Raw genomic sequence first — 12,302 nt, 5'->3', positions numbered from 1 at the left:
GTTCATCACAGGGATGCAAGGTTGGTTCAACATACGGAAATCAATAAACATAATTCATCACATGGACACACTTTAAGTCAAGAATCATATGATTATCTTAATAGATGCAAAAGGTATTTGACAAATCAAGCATTTGTTCATGTTCAAAACACTAGAAAAACTAGGAATAATAACAACATATCTCAACATTGTAAAACTATATATGCTAAGCACAAGACTAACTTTATTTTATTTTATTTTAATTTTTATTGATTTTATTATTTTCTAAAATACACAACAAAATGGAATGCATTACACATATAGAGCACAATTTAAGACTAACTTCATTTTAAATGGAGAAGAATTGAAACCATTCCCTCTAAAAACTGGAACAGGACAGGAATGCTCTCTTTCATCATTTCTATTCAACAGGGTCCTGGAAACTCTAGCCACAACAAATAGACAGAAAAAAAGAAATTAAAGGGCTACGAATAGGAAAAGAAGAACTCAAGCTATCCCTATTTGCCAGTGACATGATCTTTTATATAGAAGATGAAAAGCTACACCATAAAATGTCTAGAACTCATAAATGAATTCAGCAAAATAGCAATATATAAAATTAACATTTTAAATCAATTGTCTTACTATGCACCAATGATGAATCAGCTGAAAGAGAAATAAGAAAACTATACCATTCACAATAGACTCAAACAAGTATATATATATATATATATAATTTGGGAATAAATCTAACAAAAGAGGTGAAAGAGTTCTACTGATAATTACAGAACATTAAAGAAATTGAAGAAGATCTTAGAAGATGGAAAGTTCTCCTGTGTTCTTGGATAGGCAGAATTAATATTTTCAAAATGGCCATACTATCAAAAGTGATATACAGATTTAATGTAATTTCTATAAAAATTCCAATAACATTCTTCATAAAAATAGAAAAAGCAGTCATGCAATGTATTTGGAAAAACAACAGACCCAGAATAACCAAAGCGATCCTTAGCAAGAAGAGTGATGCAGGAGACATCACAATGTGCAACACTAAGTGGATCAAGAACACAAGCATTAGACCAGGGACCCTGGGGCTGCTGGATTAAAAACCTCCATCATGTCAGCTTAGCAATAGACTTCCTCACTAAGACTCCTAAAATTCAAGAAGTAAAATCAAGAATGAATAAATAGAATGCTATCAAAGTAAAAAGCTTCTTCATAGCAAAGAAAACCATTAAGAACACAAACAGAAAGAGCCTACAGAATGGGAGAATATCTTTGCCACCCATACCAAAGATAAAGCATTACTCTCCAGGATATATAAAGAACTCAAAAAGCTTAATATCAAAAACAAAAGCAAAACAAAACCAAAAAAAAAAAAAAAGAATAAATAAATGGGCACAGGAACTGAACAGATACTGCACACAAAAGGAAATACAATTGATCAACTAATACATGAAAAAAATGTTGAACACCTCTAGCAATTAGAGAAACGCAAATTTAAACTGCAGTGAGATTCCATCTCACTCCAGTCAGAATGGCAATTATCAAGAACATAAGTAACAATAAATGTTGGCAAGGATTTGGGGGAAAAGGTGTGCTCAAACATTGCTGGTGGGACTGCAAATAAGTGCTACCACTCTAAAAACCATTATAGAGATTCCCCAGAAATCTTGGAATGCAACCACCATTTGACCCAGTTATCCCACTCTTCAGTATATACCCAAAGGACTTAAAATCACCATAATATAGTGACACAGCCATATCAATTTTTATAGCAGCTCAGTTCACAATAACTAAGCTATGAAACCAACCTATGTGCCCTTTAACAGCTGAATGTATAAAGAAAATGTGGTACATATACACAATGGAATATTACTCGGCCATAAAAAGAATGAAATTATGGCATTTGTTGGTAAATGGATGTAACTGGAGACTATCAGGTAAGTGAAATAAACAAGTTTCTAAGAACCAAAGGTCAATTGATGTAAGGATGCTAATACATAAAGAGGGAGGGCGTAGAATAGAAGTTCATTGGATTAGACAAAGGAGAATGAAGGAAAGAGTGGAGGAATGAGAACAGGAAAGACAGTAGAATGAATTGGACATAACTTTCCTCTGGTCATATATGAATACATGACCAGTATAACTCCACATATTATATACAACCACAAGAATGGGAAGTGATACTCCATGTATGTATGTCAAAATATATTCTACTGTCACATATAACTATAAATTAATAATTGAAAAGAGAAATAATTGCTGTTTGTATTTCTCAGAATTTTATCTTTTTTTTTACGTTTTGTTTTCTTTTTTTTATTTTTGTTCTTTCATCTTAAGAATTTCTTAGTACGCCTGAAACTTGTGTTTGAGATATACTAACCTAAATTCATTTTATAAATATAAAAACAGGCTGTAATATATTCCTTTATTGAATATTATTTAAACATTTTATTAAAAATAGACATAGCTACAACCTCTCATCTATCTAAGTGGGATGAAAACAGAGAGTGTGGTATTGGCAATTTATAGTCAGTGGATAGATTAGAATTTGAAAGTTATTTTAGTCTTAAGAAAATGAGAAAATAGTTTTGAACCTTTTATATGACTCAATGTCCCCCAAAGGTCATATTATAATTAAATTAATTAAAATTTTTTTTAAAAAACTGACCTAGGAATACTCCAGTGCTGCTATTTAGAATTTCTGAGTTAATAGTTCCCCAATTTTAATTTTTAGCAAACTCCGTGGGTAATTCCAATGTGCACTCGAGGTTGAAAATCATTAATATAAGATATACGATTTATTAGTTGGGCAGATTGTATTAAAACTAAAGATTTTTTACTTTGAATCCCATAAATTGACTGCTATATTATGTTAATAAGGGACAATATTTAGAGTAAAGCATATGTAGTGAGAATAGCAGAGAAATCCCTAAATCAGACCTAGTTAGAAGTTCATGGCAAGCAATTGGGACTGATTAGAATGTTTGAAAATCAAGGAAGGAAGAAACATTGAGGAGGTGTTAGTAGGCAGAACTTTCTATGAATTACACATGTAGACAAAGAACCAAGACACAAAGAGACAATGACGAAAATTAGATTCAACCCTAGGTGCCTGGTGCCTCTGGATGTAGTTCAGTGGTAGAGTAAGTTGTACATCCTTAGCATACCTGAGGGCCAGGGCTCAATCCTTGACAAAACAAAACAAAAACAACCTAGTTGTTGCAAAAACAACAGAATTACTAATGTTTGTTGAGCATGTATAATATGCTAGTTCAAAGCTCATTTATATCTTATAGCACCTGCAGGAATTAGGAAACATTGTCCTTATTCTGGAAGCAAGGAAAATATAGCTGAAAGAGATTAGGGTACTCCCCCAGATTCCATATGTACTAAGTGCACTGGGGGGGAAGCATTTTATCTAGATGTGAACGACGTCGGAGGCAAAGTCCAAAAGAGCAACAGACAAAGGGGTCATGCATCTCGGGGCTGTGTTGTATGGCTTCAGATTTATTTTCCTGAAATAAATAGGCTGAAATTGTAGGTGGAGTTTAAAGTTAGTTACAAAGTTTGGAGTAGAAAAGGAATGAAATCCAACTGGGTTTTCAAATAGTAATACTTTTCTAGAAAATTAATTGGTTAAACCCTGAAAAAGAAAGAACCTGTTGACCTAACACCAGGCCTTCCAGGAGAGGTTGCCTCACTAGAGTCTGGATTATCGTCAGAGCTCAAGGGAGCATTCAGCACCATCTTTAGTTCCAATACTCACCAACTGTACATTCTCTTTGTTCAAGTCTCGTTCAAGAGTTTTTAAAATTCTAAACACATTACTAAATAATTCCTTCTAAAATCGAGGGATAAAAGCTTACATGCACAAACTGGTTATTTTCTTATCTGTCTAGATTATTTCCATGAATATTTATCAACAGCTTTAGAGCAATCTGATTCCTCTTCATTGCAGTGGTGCATATCAAATTTTATTTTCACTGAAGGACAAAACCTATAGCATCTCTACTCCCAATCAACACATTTCCAGTATATTGAATATCATGATTCCCTTTGAAATAGGATTTTTAATTGGCAAGAAATACATCATTTGGCTTAATGGAAATCAATGTAAATATTATTTTTTTTGTTGTTTTCATTCATATAGGTTAGTCAATACAGTTCAGACTATTTGAATTTTATGTACAAGTTTTATACATTTTTTACATTGAAGTAATCTCATCAGCCAAAGTTCAATCCTTATTTTTATTCTCTCTCATTCCCCTCTGTTTAAATGTGATCTCAAGCCCCTAGAGCAGTACATGGCATTGGGAGATACAAAAACTCCTGGTGGCAAAAATATACAAATTTGATGTGATAAAAAAGCACTTTAGGGAAGCATGTGGTGTTAAAATCCCATCCAGCCTCGCTGTCTATTCATGAGGATGGGATATTCGTTTTGTAACAAGTTCTCAAGGGATATACAGAGCATTATTTCTTTACAATAAGAATTTGCTGGGTACAAGTAAGTAAAATACTGCAATGAAGTTTTGGTCCAGAAGTATTTTTTAAATCTAGTGGGAGTATATATTGACAGTCCATTGTTAAGTAACACATTACCATAAATTCAAAGGATTAAAACAACACACATTTATTAGCTAAAGTTTCCCTGGGTCAGGAGGCAAACACATGTTTGCTAGACATTCCATTTAGGGTCTCAAAGGGCCCCCTCTACAGTTTCTTGGTAATGTTTTTATCTAGAGGCTGAGCTAGAGAAATATCAGATTCTGAGACCACTCAGGGAACTGGCAGAATTTCTTTCTTCACTAATTCTGACTATAAGTCAGAATTACTAACCTGTTGCCTAGAGGCCACACTCTGCTCGATACCATGTGGTCCCTCCCTTCAACATGCAACTCAACCCATAGAGTGAGTTAGCCAACAAGATGATGCTATGTCATAACACAGCATGACATTGGAGATGAAGTCAAAGATTCTACTGGTTAGAAGCAAAGAAGAGGTTCCATAGACACTGGAGACAAGATTATACAAAGGCATGGGTATCAGGAGGTAGAGATTGGGGGTGCACCATATCATTATTTACCCATACAAAATGGGTAACAGAAGGTAGGGTGAATATAGCCTAACAGGAATTTCAATATAGCTTAAATATTATGTATATAATCCTCTCTTCTTCAGAGAATTACTATAATGGCTTTTTCTTAATGTAAATTTTTGGACCACCTGTGTCAAATTCTCTTCTGAATAAATATCTGAAATCCACCCTACTCCAACTTAATGGAAATGCCTGAGTCCACCTGCACGCATTGTACTTAGACTAAAATTTGAAAGCAACTTACATTTTATAAAAATTGCCAGCTATTTATAATTTTAAATATATTTTACCCCTAATGATTTATCTCAAATTTGGGGTTTCTTTGGAATAACAAAAATTGTAGCAGTGATAATAATAAGATGAGTGTTTAATGGACATTACCAAACTAATTTAGTCTTCCCAAGACTAAATCTTTAGAAATTTAGGACACCCGTCTTTAGCCATGGACTTACTGTATAAGAACTACAGGTTACATTCACAATGTGGATGTGAAAACTAAGTACCTTAGAACGTTCTGGGGTCAAGACATTTTATAGAATAAGGTGAGGGAAAAAAGCAGCCTAAGAATCCTATGAAGAAATGTCCCTTTAAAAGAAAACCAGCAAAACAGAGAGAACATGTTTTTTGTTTTTGCTTCCATATCAAGAGGCCAAACAAGGTTTCTTCCTTTTTATTAAGTCTTGTGATAGAACCTAACAATAAGTTCATAGTTTTGTTAGCTACTGAACTTTTTTTTTTCCCAACATCAATCTTACAAATGTCTTAAAGAATATTTTTCTCCTTATATGTGAATTCAACTAATACCACATATGATCTTTGACAATTTTCTGAGAAAGCATCTTTTCACAATATAATGTTATTTGTCTTTTAGAATGTTTTATAGTATTGTTATAACTAAATTTGGAAAAACAAATAGATATTTTTTTTTCTCAGAAGTTTATAGTTTTCTCTTCTCATTGGATTTATGTGATCTTTTCAAGGATGATATTTTTAAATTTCTTTCTTTTACTTTCTAGTTCCCAAAGTTTTCCACTGATAAACTAGAAATAAACCCAAACTTTTCTGAAATAATATTTCCTCATATTAGACTTTCTCTAATTTGATTATGGAAGTACTTTGTGCATGCGGGTTTCACTACACAGAATTTCTCTGTGTTGGGAAAAGAAATATTACATATTCTAAATGTCCAATATAGATTTGTAAATCTAGAGATAGACAAAACTTGGGAAACAAGGGTCAAGGTGTGCAGAGAACAGGTAGAGAGGAGCAAGGATGAGCTCATCAGCTCAGGCCTGGGTTGTCACCGTCCCTGAGTTACATTGAGAGCTGCATTTATTCAGTCACCTGGTTTGGTCTAAGCTGGTAAATTAAGGACTATTAGTACAAATATTCAATTATTTGGGGGGGGATTTTCCCTCATAATTATACACAAAAGAGAAATTATTCACATTCAGTTGGGCAGATTTACCAGTCATCACTAAAATTGGATTAGGTCCATCTAGTATTTTCTATACCTAGCATATATCTTGTACCTAATATTTTGTGATATTCAGTCTACTCAAAGTCTCAGGGGACATGGGTACAATGTTATTGCTACTAGAAAGCAGACATTGGTTTATGATGTGAGAAGAAGATACATGAATTGTTTGTAGAAAATTTTAAAAATCATATAATGAAAGATTGTCAAAATAGTTCAAGCTAGCTCTTTGCACTAGCATTAAAGTCATCTCACAGTGATTCATACTGGTGGTCCTTGAAAGTGATAAAATTTCTTAAATATTGAATTAATCTAGTTTTTCTAATTTAAGAACTGATTTATGGGAATAGGATTGTGAACTTTGGTCAAACTCATCCCTACTTTTCTTCACCAGAGCACCATTTGTGTGGAAAACAAAAGTTAATGATGGCTGCTTTTATTAAACACAGAAATAAGACAAGAAACATTGACAAGGTTTTTGGCTTTGCTCATAAAGAAGCATTATCTTGCTTAAAATTTGTTGCCAACACACAAAAATTATAATCCTTAACAGATTAATTATGAATCATCTCTAATTTAATACCATTTTGCTTTGAGAAATAGAGATCTATAACAGAAAACAATGCATGATATTGCACACTAATTGAAAAAAGAGCTAAAACATGTTTTAGATTAGTGTTAATATTCTAGAACACTCGAGGCTAAAAATATATTTATAAACATATAATAGTGTCAAATATGAGAAGATAATTTATTGTGTAAATATAGAATAGTATCAACTCATAGCAAAAATCCCACATCTCTTATTTCCCTTTGGATATCTGTACATATTTTGATTTCATTGTGATTGCTTTTTTATGTATATAGAAGTTCTAGCAGAAAAGGAAACATATTTTATTCACCTTAATAAAAATTCGCCTTAATAATTATCTAATAGTGATTGATAGAGTCATTGTAGTTATTTGATACATTTAAATAAATGTATCATATTTGTTGAAGAATATGTAACTGTCTCAAACTCACATAGCTACCAGGTGATGGAATTAGAGTTTGCAGCCTCTGAAACAGAATCCTTTGCAGTTCTGTGTGTGTCATACTCTACCAACCAGCACATATTTATTCCTGTGTATGATGTTCTTCCTTTTTGGACTATAATCCACCTGATTTCTAAGTTCTCTTTTCATTCTGACAATTTGATTTTAATATTTATTCGGTTCCCAATTAGATACATATCATCACATGTATTACAATATGATAGGAAATGTTGTACTCCCAGCCCCTGCACGGTTTGCAACAAAGTGATAATATACACCATTATGTGAAAGAATCAAAATAATGATAAAAATACTGAATAAATTTCACTACAAATGAATACATTATTAATTTGATAGACAGGATCACATTTTCCCATTTTCTTGAATGGCTTCATTAGTATCACTTGCTGGTCGTGAACTCTCAGATAATGTAAAAACCAAGGATATTGCTTTAACATTTTAAATTAACCAATAATATGAGGTAGTGACTGTGTTTATATCCCTTCCTCTTACAGGATGCTTTGACTTGCACTCAATATACTCTAAAGCTATTTACCAAGACAATTACATTCTCTAAACATTTCTTCTGTTTCTAAAGCATTGAAATAATTCCACAGTTTCAAAAATCAATTCAATGACTATTTTATAATAGGATTCCATACTATTCAAAACATGCACTATTCATAGGAAAAGGATAGGCATTCATAAAATAAGTGGCAAAATCGCTTATGACAAAGGTAATCATGTGCCTGGCATTCATTCCTTTTGAAAGTACTGCTTTGAGTTTTGTATAAGACAAAGAGATCAGTCATGCTTGGACAAAATGCAAAATTTCAAAACACACAGAATTTGTATTACTTCCGAGACTTTTTCTTTGAATCTTTTATTGATTTATTTCAGGAACACACACAAAAAAAATCTTAAAAAAAAAAAAAAACAGCATGGATATAAAGCCAGATGGCCTGGATTCAAGTCTTAATTCTGCCATTATTAACCTGGCTTTGGCCTAGTTATTTAATTTACCCTCAATTCAGTTTCTTCAGATTTAAAATGCAATTAATGATAATATCTATCTCAGAGTTTTACTGTGAGAAATAATGTTAATAATCATGATGGGATTATAAGAGCTCTCGTCATATAGCTTGCAAACCTTAAGTTCTTGATAAAGAAATCTGGTTTATAGTGGCTTTATATACCAGCGTAAGACATAAGTTTTCAAACCCATAACAGAAAATAAAAACATTGTACAAACTAGGGAGTGTGATGGACAAATGTCTAGACCAATGGGAGATGACAAAAGTTACCTATATAAAAAGTGAGGCCAAATAAGGAAATGGAGAAAATAACCCGTTTCTTCTTGCTATACAGTTATGTCAAAACTGAGTAAGCAAAAGCATTTAACTCTCCACAATATGCATAAGCAGCAATGGATGTTTTCAACTTAATTTAAAGCATAAACTTTTCTAATGATTTAAGATCTATAGGAATCTTTTTAAACAGAAAATAAGCTGTACCATGTACCAGATGAAATATCAACTAAAATATTGGGGGGAAAAAACTTTCTTTCACAGAAATGATTTGTTCTACAATTTACACCTGAGCTAAAAAAAAATATATATATATATAATAATAATGAAACAACTCAGTTTTAGAACACTGAGAAATTAAGTTTGAATTGAAATAGGATAATATTATAACAAAGTACAAAATACCAAGCTTGGACAGTTTGCTACCTGCTATAATTACTTTTAAAAAAACACACTAAAGGAACGTCTTGATAAACACAGTTTCATATAAAAGACTATAAACACAGACGAAGCATTTGTTTAAATGGGGGGTCGGTGGGGCAGTAATACGTAACGGAATTATATCATGGGTCTTACAAGTGAGTTTGGTAGAAAATAGATTAAAGAGGATTAGAAGATAAATATGAGAAGTCTGAGGGAAAAGCTTTCAGGTTCTGGAAGTAAACGAGAAAGAGGAAGGCTGAAAAAAAACATTAAGATACCAACGTTTTATCATGTATAGTGGGGAGATGTTGGGAGAAGTGACACATGTATGTCCCAGAGATGAGAGACATATACATCCAATTAGGAAGGAATAATTATTAAATAAAAAAGGGATGTTTAAGACACAAATTTTCAACAAATCTAAATGATGTAAATGTTATTATTTCTAAAAGAACAAATATATCAGAAAGGAGGATTAAACAGGATTTTTAAAACTGGAAGAAGGTGAAGTATTATCCACTTCAATCTTCAGAAGAATGTGCTGACTTTCAAGTCACAAAACTGGTTAGTAGCAGAGTTAATGTTTGGACTCAATCACCTGATTCACTGGGTCAGTGCTTTTTAAATACCTGCCCAGTCTATCATGACAGAGGGATGAGTTCTGGCTCTCACCCAATTTCCCTGGATAATGTTAATCCCAATAATCCAGTTCAATTAAATTCAATATCACTTTGAATGTGTACCAAATCAAACTAAAAAACTTCTGTATTATATAGTATTAAAAATTTTATCAAAAGTAAGGAAAATCTATGTGCAGCGTTAGTACTATGTTGTTCCACTGTTTATTGTTAAACCAAAAAAAAAAATTAATAGTTATTGAATTTGCCAAATGAGATTCCCATAAACTAAGAAAAATATATATGCAGCAGCTGAAAATAATTGCAACTCTTTAATTCGTTATGCATCCATTGAACAAATATTTATTGAACATGGCCATGTGCTAGCAACTGTGCTGGGAACAAAGAATACAATAATCAATACAGACTTGCCTTACGGATGGTATGCTGGTAAATGTTTAATAATCAACTCCTGGGAAAGAGAAATCCCTGCTTTGTAGCACTTGGCCAATTTCCATAGTATAAGTATAATACATATAAATACATCAACATGGCAAATTTCAAGCTAACCAACATGATGTCACAGAATAAGAGAGTGGGAAAACATAACTATCTGTTGTTTCCAGGATACCTGTGGGCTTCTACAAGCCTTGCTGAGCTGGATCCACTATACCACTGGGCCATCACGGAAGATCTTCTATTGGGAGAGGCAGATAATTAGGAACACTAAAAACTGCACAACGTATTACATTTTGTGGTGTAAGTGTTATGAAGAGAAGATACATGGTTCAATTCCCAAGCAGAAGATGACTCCAAGTGAAATGGGCATGGCTTTCTGAGATGACATAGGCACCAAGGAATTAAAACAATCAGGAAGAAGAGTATGCCAACCAGAAGAAAAGGGATATAACAGAAGACATTCAGAAAATGTACATTCTGGGGAGCAACTAAATATGATACTATTTAATTTCTTATACTGGCAGAGCTCAGCAGATAGTGCAATTTTTTTGACTTTTCTTGTCTACTCACTTTTTAATTCCAAGGTTGCTGAGGTTAAAGCTGATGGCTTTTATTTTCCTCTATTCTACCCCAGAGGTCATTAGTCTTTTCCTACCTTTCTGTCCTGTTTATAGGGAACAGAAGAAGTAGCACAATTCTTAGCATTCCAAATATCTGCCAAGTCCTTTCAGTGAGTCACAGTCTGATGATGTATGATAGGAAGAGGCTTCAAGTCCTTCAAACTAATCAGAGTGGAACATCCTTTGTGACACTGACCATTTCATAGCATAAGGACATTAGATTACACAGCCAAAATTAGTGTTCTATCCTTTACCAAATAGCTTTTCCTCGGTAGGTAGGTATTGGATAAGGAAGAAAAAAGAAGAAGAAATGAAATACCTTCCTGCCACATAGATTTTAAAATATATGTATATATTTTTATTTTATCACTTTTAGGTACTTCATCATGTAGAAATAAATGAGAATTTTAATTCTTTAGACAGTTTTTCACTTTACTGTCCATGTTTTGATATCAGGAGAAACTGAGGACATATTAATGAAAATCAATAGAGATTTATTACAATAGTTGACAACTTTTAACGCACCTTGTTTAATATTTTCTTTAAAAATGCTCACATGGGTCATGCCACCTCATTTCCTAACTCTTCTAGCCATTTTCTACCCATCAAGATCTGAAAAATTAGCACTTATCCTGCAATTTCTAATTGAATGACATGCCAGGATCACTAGGGATTCTTTTGCTAATAATAGAAGCAACACCAACATAGGTCTGATTGTGTAAATCTAGAATTGCTACATTGCATAAAGCTAAGAAAATAAGCAACCTATATGGTGAGACATATTGGAAGAATGAAAGATTTTCTACCCTATAATATGGAATACCTTTTTTTGAAAAGGTCACTAGAAACTCTGGCCAAAGGATACTACAGTATTGCTACTCAAATTAGGTCAATGGTTTTTGCCTGAGTTGCCAAGTTTGAGCTCCAATGATTTCCACAATAGAATTAATAAAATCGGCAGATTATTTCACTCATTTGGTACTCAAAAGGATTTTATGAGATGATTCTTAGTTTTAAAGAATAATGGCTTTAGGATATACTTTGTAAAAGAAACACTTCAATTTAGTAGGCATTGAGATTTTTTTTTCCAAAGCATCCCCACTTTGAAAAAACTAGAAACACGTTCTAGAAATACTTTCAGTTGTTAACGGAGATCTAAACCTCTGGTTTTAATCCCTTTTAATCAATCAGTGCCAGTTCTATAACTCAGAAGTGGTTTTAAATTTATGTAATCAATCAAAGACACATACCTTTAGAAAACCTGCCTTTGTAAACTGACAGT

This window comes from Ictidomys tridecemlineatus, chromosome 2 (genome assembly GCF_052094955.1).
Source record: "Ictidomys tridecemlineatus isolate mIctTri1 chromosome 2, mIctTri1.hap1, whole genome shotgun sequence".
In the NCBI taxonomy this organism is placed as follows: domain Eukaryota; kingdom Metazoa; phylum Chordata; class Mammalia; order Rodentia; family Sciuridae; genus Ictidomys; species Ictidomys tridecemlineatus.
Note: the sequence above shows the minus strand (reverse complement) of the source record.